General features: G+C 28.4%; 1 long non-coding RNA gene across 1 annotated transcript; it reads right to left on the bottom strand.

The window, feature by feature from the left end:
• Positions 1–1,625: 1,625 nt before the first annotated feature.
• Positions 1,626–11,720, bottom strand: LOC139426049 (uncharacterized). The gene is made up of 2 exons (XR_011637305.1): positions 9,841–11,720; positions 1,626–1,778 (listed from the first exon to the last, which is right to left on the bottom strand). It is a non-coding gene; the product is annotated as an uncharacterized lncRNA (long non-coding RNA).
• Between the last annotated feature and the right edge of the window lie 5,605 nt (positions 11,721–17,325).

Genomic DNA, 17,325 nt, shown 5'->3' with positions numbered 1-17,325 from the left:
AGCTGAGGTTTCCCGTTTACAAAATATTATTTTGATGTTGCAGCTGAGCAAGTTCATCATGACAGATATGGCATTTTCAGAATTTAAATGCACAAAAAAAAGCCAAACTGTTTTAATACATTTAAATAAATTACACAATTTCTTATTAATTTTCAAAAATTTGAAAACTGATTGTTACAGACGTATAACGCTTGTGTAACGCCCATAAAAACAAAATATTTTTTTTTAACTTTAAGAAAAAATTTTAATCTAGAATCTTTAATAAAAATTGGGATAATTTTAAATTACACTAACAGTTATTTAAATGGAAAAAAATATTCAAACTGCTTATCTATATTTTTACAGATCATACAGATACAGAAAGTCATACAGATTTGGTTATATAAGTGTACAAATATTTCATCCGTAACTATAAAATTACCCAGCTTATACTGATATGCTGTCTCCATGGAGCAATAATCGTTCTTTTAGGGGTGGGTTTGTAATATTATAGCCATCTTGCTTCGATAGTTTCGCTGCATTAGAAAATGAATTTTCTCTTGATTTTAAAACGCTAGGATTCTTGTGAAATCGATAAAATTATGCAATTTTACTTACCGATCAATAATATGGTAAAATGGCTAAAGAATACATCTGTGGTGTTGGCTACATTTACTGAAGGACGAAAAATGCTATTTTTTACAGGATTTCAAAACTTCTGCAGTGATTTACTTCGATAATTCGAGAACTTTTCGTTCTTCACAGTTGAGTATTATTTATATCATTAACCATCTTTTTTTAATTATTCAATTTGTGCATGACTGTAATGGTACATAGCTAATTATAATTTTAATGCTTTTAAATTCTACATTTTTTTAAATTCTATCCTGCACCTTACTGAAAAAAAATATTCTACATTCCCTCCTTTTCATCAGTAAAAATTTCAATTTATGAAATCAATTAATTTAATTTTATGTTGTTTTTTTTAATAACTAGTATTATCAAATATCCTTGCTAAAAGATTAAGCTTAAATTTACGTTGACAGATATCATTAATAATCAATCGCAATATCCAATTTACTACTACTACAAAGCATCTTAAAAGCTGTTCTCAGAATTCAGCAAATAACAAAGGATTCAAAATTTAAACAAATAATTATTATAATAAAATTCAAGTGAGAATCAATACATGGGATTAAAGATTTTCTGCTGCAATTAAAGAACGAGAGTAACTTTCTCTACACTTTACGCAATGAAAAGTATTCTCTAAAAGTAATCTTTTGTACGCAAAATAAAAATTCTATCTTAATTATTCATTTATGTAATGAATCCCCAATCGCAATATTGAAAAAAGTCTTTTTTTCCTAATTATAAAAAGAATGCTTGCAAATCAGACAAATGTAAAAGGAATTATGTATGAAACTTATAAATGATTTAAGAAGCTCGGTACAAACAGCTTCAGATACGCTTAACGAAGATTTTTTTCTGCAGGAAATATTTTACTTTTAATTATGGAATTACTGAAGTAAATAATAAGTTAAATCATAATTACTATAAGTATACGGCAATGATTCCATATTATGATACAGTTTTAATGAAAATAAATTAGAAATATTAATAAAGAGCAAAAGAGATAAAACTAAATAGACTATTAGAATCATTTTATTGGAAGATCATAAACTGAAATAACTTTCGAAATCTCGCAATTCTTTTACAAATGTTAAAACTGGTTTTCTTAGTGAACTTCGTTTCTTATCATTAGGTATATTTCCTCCCCGCTGAAAGCAACAGCAAATATTCTGAAAGAAAAAAAAAAAAAAAAAGATAATTAATAACAAAAGACAAATTTTAAATGCGCATATAATTCTATGCATATTTCCAAAACCAAGCCTTTGACTTTATTATGCAGATAACAGGCACTAAAGATTTTTCCTTTGAATATTTATCATTAATTAATAATGATGTTTGTTTACTCATCATTTTAATGACCAAAGAATGCACAAAATATCTATAACTGATTAAATGAAGAGACACCTTTCTCCTCCATGGATCACATCGTAATTGCTGCACTACTGTTACGTCTTCATCATTTTCATTATATAAAAAAGTCCTTTGCATTCAATTTCTCATCTCTTTTAGGAACAAACAAAGCTTACTCCATCCCCCTTCAGTATTATTTTTATGCATCGTAATTATCATTTTAAAATTTTTAATGACAAATAATTTTCTTTTTACCTATAGCACCATAGCCTATTTTAAAATAAATTATTAAATTATTTTTTATATAAATTATAATTATTTTTATTTATAAACAGTTAAAATTCATATATTTGTGCACGCATTTAAATACAATCAGATGCTTATTATTAAAATAAAATTCATTAAAATTAAATTTCAAAAAATAATGCTAGCATTCGAAAATTATACTAGCAAATGAAAGAGACAGAAATGATTCACTGGTTCTGTAAACAGATGAATGATTCTGTAAATATATGAATATTTAATTTAAAAACAATATTATTAAACCAAGAAAAGTTAAATGTTAGAAAATAATATTAAAGTTCACATGCTCACAACCAATAATGTTTTAAAAATACAATAAACTCTAAAACTGCTGAAAGAAAATACAAAAAAGTAAACATTCGAAATAAAATTTTAAGAATTATGACACTTTTATGATCAATGATGAATATAATACTTTTTTATTTATGATATTTTCGAGGCAAACTAATAAGTTTTGTTATAATAATAATTAGTTTAAAACATTTATTATTTTTTATTAAATAAAGCAAAATTACTATAGGAAAATTCCAATGAATATTTCAAAAGAAAGCGTATGGAACGGGCAATACAGTATTAATAATTAATTTAAACACGATGGTAAAAAGACATTTCAGTTAAATATTTATTATTATATAGAATAAATAATAAATCTTATTTCCCCCATCTCGAATTGCCCCATTAACCTAAAAACAATTTCCATCGTCAGAAAGAATATGCTAAACTAAAAGAAAAGCTTTTGAAAACTCCTCTAAATTTTTTTCAAATTGGATTGATTTTCCCTGCTACAGAAAAGATATTTGTGAATGTCAGTTATGCATTTTAGCTGTCACGTAAAATAAATTCGAGAATAAAACTAAGCTCAGTGGTGCGACAGCCCATAGAGGGCCAAGGTCTACTGCACCCATCTCAATTTTCTTAACCTTGGGCTCTGGGGTGCAGGAGCAGATGTTCCGGTTAGGTGGTCAGCCAAACGCGGAACACCCAGTGTTCAGTTCCCAAGCAGGCTTGGTACTCATTTATCGACCCACTAAAGGAATGAAAGGCTGAGTCAACCTTGCCCGGGCAGAGGATCGAACCCAGGATCCGCAACACGTGCGCGAAGCGCTACCACTCGGCCACCAGGAGCATGTTAAATAAGTTCTAGAATAAAATAACACTGAAAAATTTATTTAGTAAGTAACAAAGCCATATTTTTAATTACTGTTCATTGCACTATATCATTTTGGGTTCTAAGAATTTGGATAACAGTTTACAATAGTTCGCATATTGTTTTGAATAAGTAACTTTTTATCTAAATATTGCATAAGTTGATAAATTGTTAAAATTATTTTTATAGATATATTACACTTTTTGGCCTGTCATCATTGAGTAACATAAACAAGCAAACTCTAGCACTGCATTTAATTTAGCCTACTATAATATCTCTCAGTGACAGGTGAAAGCACAAATAAATGTCTGTTCAAAACTCTTTTGTAACATTTTCCTAGGAAACAACAGTCAAATACCCTACATTGACATGAAAAACCAGGCAAAAACCATTAAAAAAAACTGCAAATTTTGAAATTGAGGTTTTCGCCAACCATATTTCTAAGTAAGCAATATAATTGTAATGTTAACTTACAGACTACTAGAATTTTATGCGTAATTGTTATTTTCAGAGTTTTTTTTTTTTTTTTTTTTTTTTTTAGTTAAGAAAGAAAAAATTATTAACAAGGAAAATTTCACTAAGCAAGACTAAACTTTAAAAAAAAACATGAAAAAAATCAATTTAGTCAAATTCAGCATAATAAAAGGGAGCTAAAATTGAGTAATAACGCTTTATCGATTAAACCAATTTCAACATGTAATTACAACTTCCTCTACATATTTGTGTATCTGCATTGACTAGGTACTTACCAAAAACGCAAATGGCTAACACATTTCCTCGAATATCTTCCCTATTAGGATCAAAACAAAAACTTTATAGATGCGAAAATTTTAAATAATTTTCACTTCGTTGAATCACTTTAATGTTCTCCGAAGAAAACACAGTAATACAAAATGAGTCTTTAAAAGCTATACACCAATGCCAAATTTAATGCACAGTTCGTTTCTTCATGCCCAGCGCCATGCTGTGAAGTGTCAGAGGAAAAATGCAATTTTTTTACTGATTAAGGCTTCCTTTAAGGAAATTTTCTGGTATTTCAAAAAAAGAAATCAGAAAATTTCCAGTAATTTCATGCGAAGTTCCGTTTTCCATCTCGAATGAACTTTTCCTTTAATATAAAGAAAATGTACAGTGAAATCACAGAAAAACACCAGAAAATTTCAGGATGAAATTCAACAGGACAGTATTAAAAGTCAATTTGAAATCTGGCCGATTTTCTTATTGAATACTTACGTCAGTCTTGAAGTTAAAGATGAAAAAAAACAAGAAAACAAACTATTTTAACTGTCAAAATGGCTCAGTGGTAAAGTCATTGAACTGTCAGTGTGAAGAAAGGGGGCTCGATTCCTAGTTGCGACTTGAGGACCACTATTACCAATAGGTGCCAGGTTGTCTGGAAAATAAAAGCGACCTGTGCGCAATGCTAGCCACTTTGCCACAATCATAACGTTTGACTTGAAATTGTAGAACTTTAACTTTAATGACCACCCTTTCCACAATGGGCTGTCGTGGGCTTTACTTTTTAAACAAAACTTTTGAAGTTAATATAAATTTTTTTATATATATAAAACTGATAAAGAACAAAGAGCTTTATTATATGAAAAGGGATTTATTTCTTTTTTCAGTCAAAAATTATTTTATACAATAGAAAATATAACCGCATTTAAAATCTATTAGCTCTGGAAAATGTTTTTAAACCATTTAAGATCTGTACACCATGAACTTTTTAAACTTTTTGTACTATTTTGATGTTTATTAAATATATAACAGATTGTATGAGATATTTAAAAATTTGTAACTGAAATTTTAATTTTCAATGCAAATATTTTTCTTAGTTTTAAATCAAAACTTCCGTAGCCTTTAAAAAAGTTGGTTACAAAATTCCCTACATAAAAAATGCATATATTTAAAACTAACTTTGAAAAGTTAGTTTTATTTTTAATTAACCGAATATCTGTTCTTCGTACAGTTAGAATAAAAAAAAAGAAATAAATCAATAAATCAGTACTGAACAACGCTACGAAATCATGCATAAAACTAAAAGGCATGTATCGACACAATTAATAAAGCTAAAATAATTTCAATTTTATTTATTTATTATCATTTCTTGCCCTTCTTTGTGTCTCTAAGTTATTAAATTAAGCAAGACACGCTTTTTTTATTGCTCATTTCATCAGAATAGATATTAAATACATTCAGCATGATTCTATAGTTCGCGGAAACTCATGATAGTCAAAATTTACTACTATAAAGAAATTTTCTCCGGAGCATATCATTTTCGAGATGCCGTTAGACACTTATTACTAAAATAATTAAGCTTCGTCTGCATTTCGCAAGTTAGTTTCCTTTTTTCCATTAACTTTGCTTTTTAATACATTGCTTATTATTTTTTATTTTAATTTCATTTCAAACATTTTTTTCATTTTAAACATTAACTAATCATCATTAGCGTCAATATGCATCAGTTGCCTACGCGAAAAGTGTTAAAGCATCAACAGTATTAGTTAAATTCAAATTTCTTTCTTTTTTTCTTTTTTTTTTGCTTAATAATTTTTAAAAAAACTACAACCTAATAAGATAAGACGTAACTTTAAAATTCATGTTCAACATCAACACAACAATCATTTTTGTCGAGAAAAAGTACGTCAACAAATAAAGAGTTAAGGCTTCAAGATCAAACAGTAATAATTAAATTTAAATTCATTTCTTTTTATAATTTTCTTTAAACAAAAACCCCCGATTAAAATAGAATTTCACTTTAAAATACACATTCAACTCGAAACGCTGTAATCATTCATCTCGAGAAAAAGTACGTCAACAAATAAAGAGTCAGATTCTGAATCGGCAAGTTGTTTCAAAATCCTTTGACTGACTGCCCCCGAGACATTTCCTAACTCTTTTTGAAAGCATCACAGACGGTATTTACTATTTTTTACTTTTTGCGACTACATCCTCATCTTAGTAAATGCTCAAACAGATTGCAAAATAAAGCATTATTTTCAAAGAAGCCTAATGGCTTTTACTGCGAAAACTTTCTCCCAATGGAATATGAGCCTCTATTAAACCGTTCTTGCTTTTAAAGAACACTTTGCTTGAAAGCAAGCAACAATGTTATAAATTTGAAATAACTTTTGATATTTGTGCTGATCAAAATCAGAACAAATTTTTACAGGTAACGTTTTGAATAAATCATGAAAAGATTTATTTAAAGAGAACTTTGGAACAAAATATCTAACTAACATCCATATAACTACTAAATATTATATAAATCATTCAACTTATTTTTTTTTAAGTTTATATAATTTAGAGATATCTCTAGTGAATTATTTAGCTTTACATTTCTCTTGGTCTTAATAGAAAATTATGTAAAACAGATTCATATCCACAGATTTAGGAAATGAATTTTAGCGAAATCAAATTCAAAACTAAATGTAATTTACTCATAAAAATACGAATAGTTGGTTTTTTAAAAGGAGTTAATATATGAGATGTTTGCTTTCAAAAACAGTTCAATACATATTTAAAAATTTCATTAGAAATATTTCATTCAGCTACTTGAAGAAACTAAATAAACACAAATTTTTACAAATGAAATTTTGAATAAATATTTTGACGACTTATTTAAGTGATCTCGTAATTATATGATATTTATAAAGATTTATTAAAAAGGCCCTTTCTAATGAAAGTAGGGATAAATTTATTTAGCTTCAAAGCAGTAACACTCTTATAAATTTGGTAAATTTATTAGCTTGTATTTTTTGGAGCAAAGCGTGAAAATTGGCTATATCATATCATAATTTTGGCATAAATAATAAGTTCCTTTGTTAATGTATAAAGATCATTGGTTTAAATAAAGGAATTTTATCTGCTAAATTGGGGCGTGAACTATAATATCTTCAAAAGATAGAATAATTCCTTTGATGATGCTCCCACCCAATCCTGGTGATGTGATCTGTGTGTGCTGTCTATTTCGAGGCTATGCCGACAGTAATTTAGCTACTGGTAGAGTCACCCAAGCCTAACGGGTCAAAGGAACGACACTAGATAAAGAGAAACACTCTGGTCTTTTAGTTTTGGGGGTTAAACATGTGTTGCAATCACCCCCGTTCCATAAAAATAGTTATTGTAGCAAAGTGTAATGAAGAAATTCAAGGTAAATTCTACAAAGACTGGGAGCATGCCCTTTGGAAATGAAATTATGAACCTATCTTGATCAGCCTTATATCGGGCTAAAACATTGCAGTATCTGTTGCAGCAATTGTATGAATACAAGGTTGATCTCACAGCAATACAAGAGATACGATGGACCGGAAATGGTGTGACTAATACTTGTATAAAAATTCACATATTTTATAGCTGTTGCCATAACCATCACAAGGAGGAAACATTATTCGATTTTAGCAAGCTATAAAACATCTGTCCATGAACTTTTATGCAGTTTACCCTAAACTCTGTGTGATTAGAATCAGAGGACAGGTTTTTTCATCATATCATGATTTGTGCTCATGCACCCACTGAGGACAAGTCAGATTATGAAAAAGAAATCTTCTAGGAAGAGCTAGATAGTGTTGTTAATGACGATCAGATGTGTAATTTTCTAATCGAATAGATCATGAGCTTATTGAAGCAAGATATTATGGTAACTGAGTGGATGTTCGAAATTACCGAGGTGCTAGCACTGACTCTGATCATTCTTTTGGTTATTGCCAAATTGAGAAACAGAATATATGTGACAAGAAATAAAAATGGAATAATGTTGCAGGAGTTCAATTATGATAAACTAAAAGTAAGAGGTTTTAAAACAAATTTATTAATTGTGTTGAAACTGCACTTTGCGAGTAAACATTGCGAAAATAACTCAGTTGAGTCAAAAGGTTTGTTGTTGAATGAAAACATGTATAATGTTGCTGACAACATATTTGGTAAAATGGAAAGAAGCCCAAATATGGATTGGTTTGACGATAAGTGGGTAAAAGCTACGAATAATAAAAACATTGCTTACAAGAGAATTATTCAAACACAAGATTTAATGCGGAAGAACATGTACAATGTAGAAGAGAAGAAAATAGACTACATAAAAGTAAGAAAGAAGCTTTTGAGAAGGAAAATTTTTAAGATATTAAGTTCCTGAAGACAATAATTGAAGGCAGAGCTTCCAGCAGAAGAATTAATATAGAAGTTACATGGACATTAAGCAAACATCTAACCTCTGCAAAAGTAAAGATGGTTTAATTTTGACAGACAAACAGGGTGTTCTTGACGGATAAAATGAACATTACTGTGAAATGTTCAGAAAATGGGATCAACCCTGCAGCCCTGGAGTTGTTTTCGAAAACCAAAATAGTGAAGAAGTATTTAAAAATATCTTATTCTTAAGTCTTATTTATTTATTTTGTACAGAGTTTTACCTATTAGCGATGTTTCTTGATTGACCTATGATGAAAATTGAGAAAAAAATGCCTTTTTATTCAAAGGTACGTGTTTCTTAAATTTCAACATAAATTTAAGCCAGTTGCTCACAGTTTTTCTCGACAGTTATTTAGTGATCACATTCTTCTGCGTTGACACTCATAACAACAATTTCTTAACTGACTTTTCATGAAGTGATTAAAGCAACACGAACTTTCGAAACAATGTAATATAAGTAGTTTAAAACAAATAAAACTCCTTAACATTGCATTTAAAATGTTAGATAAACTATAAGTGACAGGGAAGAGTGGGGTCAATTGTAACATTTTTTACTTAACTATTTTTAACTAACAAAAAATCCAATATAGTATTAGTATTAATTGACAGACGAGTAAAGTAGACTATCCTCTACTGGAAAAAAATACCTTATTTTAAATGTTATTATATTAGTTATTAACAATTTTTGACAGTCGTGCATAACTGTTACAATTGTCCCCATTTACGGGGTCAATTGTAACAGTTCATAAATTCAACTAAAACATAGTTAATTATACATATTACCATAGTTGTGATATATTTTTTTATTGATCGAAATAGTAGTGATATTTTAGGAGTAACAATAATAATGAGCAGAGACCTAAAGGGTTAAACTTTTAACTTTAAGGGGTTAAAAATTTTAATTTATGCTGTGAAAGTTGACAAATAAAATAATGCACATGCAACATAATATAAATGATATAGGAAACTATTGGTGGTTCTTAAAGAGTTAAGTAATAGTTTGTAAACATAAGATTATTTATTTTCAGCTGTTACAATTGTCCCTTTACTTATTGTTACAATCGTCCCCAAGACGCCATTTCAGCTTCATTTGTTAAAAACAATGCCAGTTAATTAACAAAACTAATCTTTTTTTTAAATGTTAATTAAGGTGTCCACTTACATAATCGGTTAATAATTTTTATTTGTTTAAACAAAATTACTTTGTTACAATATAATATTCTAATACCAAAAAAAGTACTTACGTAGCGTGAAAATATCTTTTGTGATGTAACTCTTTCAAAAGTACATAAAAATGATTGCCAGCAGGGGTGTACACGTAGATTTATTAAATACACCTTGTGCGCCACTTAGGAACCAAATCTAGAACCCGACACTCGAAATTTTTTCTCTGTTACAATCATACCCAGTTACAATTGACCCCACTCTCCTCTATGCTAGGGAAAATATCCTAAAAAAATTATTAAATGTTATTTATCGATTTTGGTGACAAGAAATAGCTATGACCAAGTTAGAAACATACATTTTATTGCAAACTTATTTTCAAAAATGTTATACTTGGTCACAAAAGTGCTTTGGAAATAAAAAATGGACACCTTTCAACAAAATTCTACTCCAGGGCACAGAGCAAGAAACTCTTAGTAATATTACAATATCCCAACAGCACAAGAACGGTCATTTTATTCACAAGGTTATAATCTAGTGGTTTTTGCTGTTTAGTCCAACTCGATAAATGTTTGTGTTAGGATTCTTGGGCATCCCTTATGGAAACTGCTTGACCATAGAGTTGAAATTAATATCAGTAGATGAATAACGGCTGGCATATGGAAAAAATTCTCGCGATACTTTTGCAGCGCTTCATTAAAACCAAAGATTTTCACTTTCAGTTTTTTTTTTTTTTTTTTTTTTTTTTTTTTTTTTTTTTTTTTTTTTTTNTTTTTTTTTTTTTTTTTTTTTTTTAAATGATCCAGGTAAAAGTTCATGTTTAATTGAAGAAATGTTTGCGATAAATTTAACAGTAGTAATAGTACTTTCATATACGTCGCACTTGTTAAACAGAATATTAAGCGCGTTATATAAAAGATTTTATGATTGGATCTATTATATGAAGCAATGATTCAATCTCACAACCCTTTAAATGAGATACATTTTGAAAGGTTCCAATTACTTTTCAACTTTAGGTTTTTATTATTGACTGTCGATTTGATTTTACTAATTGCAATGCAATTTGATGACCAATGATGATGATTTGATAATGCAATTTGAGCAATAAAGCAGATTATTTTTACCATTTTATAGTTTCAAAATTGTTTTCTAATTATTTCACAATAAATTCTTTATTTATGTATTTTTTCCTTGCAACATTTAAACCACGGTATTTTTCGCATATCGCACTTTTGTTTCGTTACTTTATTTTTTGGAACATCAATGCGCGTACCCTAAGAGCTATGTTTCGTGTAAGTAGGTTACTTTTCAAGTTTTTTTTTACTTACACTGCAAACTTAAAAAGAATCTTTCTATGTAAACTCCTTAGATAAAAAAAAAATTTCTTCATTTAATTGTGCAAACATAGTGAAATAATTAAATTTATATTTTCATTTCATTACATTTTTATAATTTGTTTCATAATGCATTATTTATTATTTTATTTCATTTTATTTTATAACAGTCGTTGAACAGCCAACCCAATTTTACTGATTTACGACTATTAATGTTCAACTCCGTAGCCTTGTAATTTTGAACCCAATCCAAAAGACAAGGGAACTCCTGGATCGAGTATTGGGAGAAATTTGCCTTCGTGGTGGACTTTTTGATGGAGCTAGCCACTGAGGATCTACCACTGAGGATATTTCAAGTCAGCACTGTGGTCGGTGCAAGCCGGATGCGGAATTCGTATCGACTGGGATTCGAATCCGGCTCGCCGCATTGGAAGGCGAACGCTCTATCCCCTGAGCCATCGCGGCTGAATTATTATTCATTATTGTCGAATTTTTTTTCACTAAATTGAACTGAACTGAACTTAAAATTGAACTTAAGGGCATGAGGTCCAAAACAGAACATGATGTGCCAAACAACACGTTTAAACAGATCAAAAACTTAAGTGCATACAACACTTTCATTGTCATAAAATAATAAATATTGATAAAATGTTTTAAGTGAATAAAATCAGACAAAAGGTACGAGTAAAATATAAAATACATGAAATAAGAATGATTTGATGTGACATGTTTGTAAACGTGAATAAAATTGTAAACATAATAAGACATTTACATACAGTCAAACAGCGCACAAAAAGCGTTAGAACGATTAAACATATATTGCTTCATTTTTGCTTCAAGTTTTATTATTATTTCATCATTAAAAAAGTACAAGAATTATTGATGTGGTTCCAATAAAAAAAACAATTATGCATTATTTGGCGGAACGCACGCTTTTTTTAAACTAAAAATATAAAAATTAGCAGACATTACGTTCAGCTTTGATAAATATCGATTCCAAATAATTCGTTACTTTATTTGAATTATATTCATCGCTTAAATGACGTACATTTTCGGATAAAACTAATTGAATTCCCTGCAAAAAAAATGTGAATTCAGGGTAATGTGTGAAACAATGCAGCCGACGACAAGCATTTCGTTTTCAGTTCAATACGAGAGGAAATTTTATCTTTTTTATTGGGTTTACTTTTTTGTATTGTTGCCAACGAATTAAAAAGAATTTTTTAATGAGATTAGAACGAACTTGTTGATTAGAAGGGAAAAAAATCCCATTAGGGTAATGCGAAAGGAAATACATCAAAAATGAGTAGGATCTCAAACGACAATGAAAGAAAAAGAATGAAAAGTTCAATTCGCTTTAAACATTATGTTTGCTCTTTTTCTTTTTTGCGTAGAATAACATAAGGGAGGAACGCATTATCGAAAAAGCTATGGATGCAAAATAATTATTAAGCTTTTTTTTATTTTGCATGTGTTGTCTTTTTCTAAACTAAAACTAAGAATTAAGAAACTATTTTGGCTTAATGTGTATGTCGAATTATGAATATTGTTGTCTTTCCGCTGCTGAAAGGGCTTCTTTTATTATATAATCGACAAAATCTTATTCTTAGCAGTAATTTTCTTAATGCAACGTCATAAATTGATTTTTTTCCCCATTCTTAGCTCCACACTGTAAAAAATAACTATAAATTTTACAGAAGAAAACCATATTTTTATCAGAAAAAAAATCTGTTTAACGTAAAATTGATTTTTTTTCTGTTTTTAACCATTACCCGGGCATTGTAAGAAATCTCCATCCTTTTTACAGACTTCCTCTGTACATTTGAGAGTTTAAAGATGATTTGTTGACAAAACGGTTTTTCACTGTTTTTCATCCTTATCGTAAACGGATTAATACCGTCAGTTCTAATTGTAAGTTTTGTCAAGTAGTTTAACTCACTATAAGATAACTCTACCTCTTCCTTTTTATTTTACAATAATTTTCTATGCTTGCCTGCTCTTGCTTTTCAGCAATTATTTTATAGTTATGAGCATCGTATGAATAAAACTCTGATTCAATTTTATTGTCAAATTGATACTCTACCTGATTAGTATTTTTGGTAAGTTAATTTGCCAGATACTTTTATACCTGAAATTTTATTATTGAAATAATATTTAAGTGTAAAACATTTAATAATTTTAAGATAATTTTCTTTGGGAATAGATGTTTAATTCGAAAATAGTCCGTTCGACGTACGTATTTCATTTTCAGTCTGGCAGAAATTAAAAATGATTTTCTCATATTTTATCAATTCAAAAGTTTTGTTAAAATTATTGTTATGTTGAAGCAATTGTCGCAAAATCTTTTGTTGTGGTTTTAAATACATTGAAATATATTAATTTTGCCTAAAATGCATCACAGTGGTTTCTTATATTTTTCAAAACTGTTAAACAAACGATGATCCTTGTGACCATTTACATTCCTATTATACGCCTGAAAATAAATTTCGATATTTTTTGGGTTGACTTTTGATGCAATACATTTTAATAGAATTTTGTTCAACAGGTTGTTGTTTTTATTTGTTGTTACTTTATCAGATATTCTTAAGTATTGCTAAATATTAGATATTGAAAAGTAGAAGAATATATATTGTATTCTATTTAGTATAATCTTCATTATTAATATATAACTTCCATCCATAAACATAATCCCGATGAAACTTAATACCCTTCAAATTTGCAACAACCTTAATAATCGTTTCATATTGAACTATATTATCATGCATTACTCGACATTATGATTCAACCTGAATGGAAACATGAACGCCCAATTAAAATTGCTAAAAATATGCTTACACAGCACCTCCAACCTTAACTTCCCTCCCCTTTTGTCAGCAAAAATAAGCATATCACAAATCCCTTCCCCTGTTTTCATAAGAAAGTCGCAACAATCAGTTTTTGCTTGAACTTCGACACTAGCTTTAGTAATTTAAATTTAGGATTAAATACAAAGAAGTTTACGTTTTAATTTTATTTATAAACTTTTGAAAAGATTATTCTTTTGGAATCTTTTGTGTTTTCGATTTGTCTTCAAAACTCTTGACCCATGAAACTAGACGAAAAAATAATTTTCCTTTTTTTTTTTCGAATTTAGGATTATCAGTAACAGGAAAAAGTTACGCGTGGAAAGTTTTTGAATTTGGAACATTTATTCCAAATTTTAAAAATTTCCACGTGTAACTTTTTAGACAATTTATTTTGCTTTGTAAGAAATTTTTGAAGATAAGAGGATTTTAATGCGCTTATTTCCACTGTAAGCATTGCTCATACCCCTTTTTGGCAAAAAAAGCAAATCACAAATTAAATTACTCCGTTATATGCTTTAGTTATATTTGAATGACCCCTTATAGCAAATTAAAATAACAGTATGGTTCAAAGCTGCGGTATTCTGTTTCAACACTTAATCATTTTCTTTTCTGTTTTGAAAATGTATCTGCAAATCTACAACATTTTTTATCCATTTATTAAAGGTAAGATAATAGTTTCTCTGCTATGATAAGATGTTCCGAGCAGAAAAATTTAAAAAACTCAAACAAGCAAACTAAGTCAAACAACATAGAAGTTTGAAAAATGTAAATAGTTCTTATTTATTCTTTGAAACGTAAAAAAAAATGTTTAGAAACTTTTAAAACACTAAAAGAATTTTTAGTTTCAGAGACAACACTTTTTTTCTAACTAGGGAGATTTTGTCGTTTATTTTATCCTTAAGGTTTTGGATAAGATTTAAAGAACAACAAACCCAACTAGATGAGCTTTAATGCTATGATTGAAGGAGGAAAAACTTCCCTAAGTAATGAAAAATTTAGAAAAAAAAGAAATAGTATTCACTAATTAAATACCTTTTACTGTCATGCTATAGTTTAAATCTAAAAGAGGCCGCAAATTCCATGAATACTTGAGAAATCCTCGTTTCTCATCAACATATAGACTAGTATCTCAAAACATTTTTGTTGAACGACATAAAATTTTGAAATTTCTAGTTTGAGTGATGTTGCCAAGTTTTAGTAATCTAAAATTACTTTTAATTTAATTCATAACAATAAAAGCTAAATCTATTTTCATTTATCTCTCATTATATCTTCTCCTGGAATGTTTAAGTTTAAATCAAATGTTGGTTATGAATTCCATAAATATTTGAGAAATAGTCGCTTCTCATCATCCTGAAAAAAATTGTTGTTAAAAATCATGGAATATTACATTGAAATAATTTTAGTAATGAATCAGTGATCCATTTGAGTTCGAAACACTATAAACTTAATATATTTCTTATTTATTTTGCAAAAGTACCTGATTCTCAAAAATAATTTCAGTGGTATTCAAGATATCCTTTGTGGTATCCTTTTCCAAAGATATAAAATAATAAAAATGTAGTATCACTCAAACGTAATGCAAACTCATTACAGAGTTAAAAATTAAGCATATTATATTTTTCAAATTGATTATTGCTCCCTGCATGCGCAAATTTTAAATATTTTATTAATCCTTCATTACTTTTTGAGCTTGAATATGTTAGTACAAAAAAGGTGATGACCACTATTTACGTAAATTTATTACAACTTTGGGAAGACGTTACTTCAAAAACCACAGTTCACCATTGAACTTCAACAATTTATCCCACTTGTCTAAAACCAGACATGTAAAAAATCCATCAATTGAATTTTAAAATGAAAGTATGGACCTCGTTTCATAGTAATAGATTGCATTGACGTCTGATTGCAGTGTGGCATCAACACTTGAACGTGTCAGAATCTGATAAGATGAGCACTTTACAAAACTTGCTTTCAAAGAAAATATCTAAGGATTTGTAAATAACTTTACCAAGTTAATTGTTACATGTACGAAATTTAAGCATTAATTATGAAATTATGAGAAAATTGCGTTTGTAGCAGTTTAATATAGTTAATTAAAAGGCTCGATGCAATGACAAAATATGTTCCGAATCTCAAATGCTTGGTAAAGTTGAAAAAGTCAATAGGTGTACAACCTCCACACTATTTACCAAACAGGAGAGAACTGATTTTTTATTCGGGTCCATTTCTCTCACTATTAGAAGCAGCTTTATTGTCCACAGCTCAAAAAATACCAAAAGAAATGGAATTATGGTTATTGTACTAACCGCTTAATTATATTTTACATTCAAACTTTGCAGAATGCTCGGTGTAATTAACAATTAAAACGTTATCATTGAGAAGGTTTTAAGTCTATTTTTTCATGTATGGAAATATTTAAAGGTTTACGTTTGTATTCACATTAAATTATTAGCAAAAATGTTAATAAGTTAGTGTCACTTTATGGAAAAATCTTACTTCGTTAACAAATTGATTGCCGCGTCAGTCATTGGAGACTGACACTGACAGCATCAATCATCTGTGACTGACAGTGCGCTATTTCTAACCACTGAATTAGATATAATTATTAGACTAACTATCAAAGCTAGTGCAAAAGTAGCTAAACTGTAAACCTTTTTAAAAAATTCAACAATATTTTTAGAAGGAAAAAATTATAAAAACTAATTTATCAACGAAATTGAAAGTTTAAAATCAGCTTACTTCACAGAATCTTACAAAAAAAGCAAAGCAAGATGATCCTAATCTCTGTCACGCAGATATACGAGATGTAATGTCCCTTATATATTTTCTTGCTAAATTCTGCAAGAAGATAAAAAAACAGCTTGATTGATTTTCAAAAGAAAGTAGGTATTCAAATAAAAAATATATAGTTTTATTTACAATTTTAATACAAAAAAATATTTTATGAATATTTATGAAACTAAATAAATACTACTGTTAACAAAATCAATTTTACTACTATTATCAAAATCAATATTTTTTCAAAGTTGATATTAATTATTGCTAATATCTCAAATAAAATGTCTTCATTTAGATATTTTGGGATAAATTTTACTTACTTAAATTTTACTTTTTACGAAATTTATATCCTAATTATATTTTAAAGTAAGGACTCTATGAATGTAAAATTGGCTTTTGTAAACTCAAGTGTTTCAATTGAAACATAAATCGTGAAAAAGTATTCATTCTTTACTTTTATACTATAATTTCTTAACTTTATTTCTCGGCATATTTCATGATTCAATATGCAATTTATTAAGAATAAATGTTAATATTTTAAATTGAAAAAAATTTTAATATTTTGTCATGCGACCGAAATTGAATAAAATCTATATTTCTAGGT

Source organism: Parasteatoda tepidariorum, chromosome 7 (assembly GCF_043381705.1).
Source record: "Parasteatoda tepidariorum isolate YZ-2023 chromosome 7, CAS_Ptep_4.0, whole genome shotgun sequence".
NCBI lineage: Eukaryota > Metazoa > Arthropoda > Arachnida > Araneae > Theridiidae > Parasteatoda > Parasteatoda tepidariorum.
The sequence above is the reverse complement of the archived record's forward strand: the minus strand, read 5'-3'. Positions and strand labels throughout refer to the sequence as shown.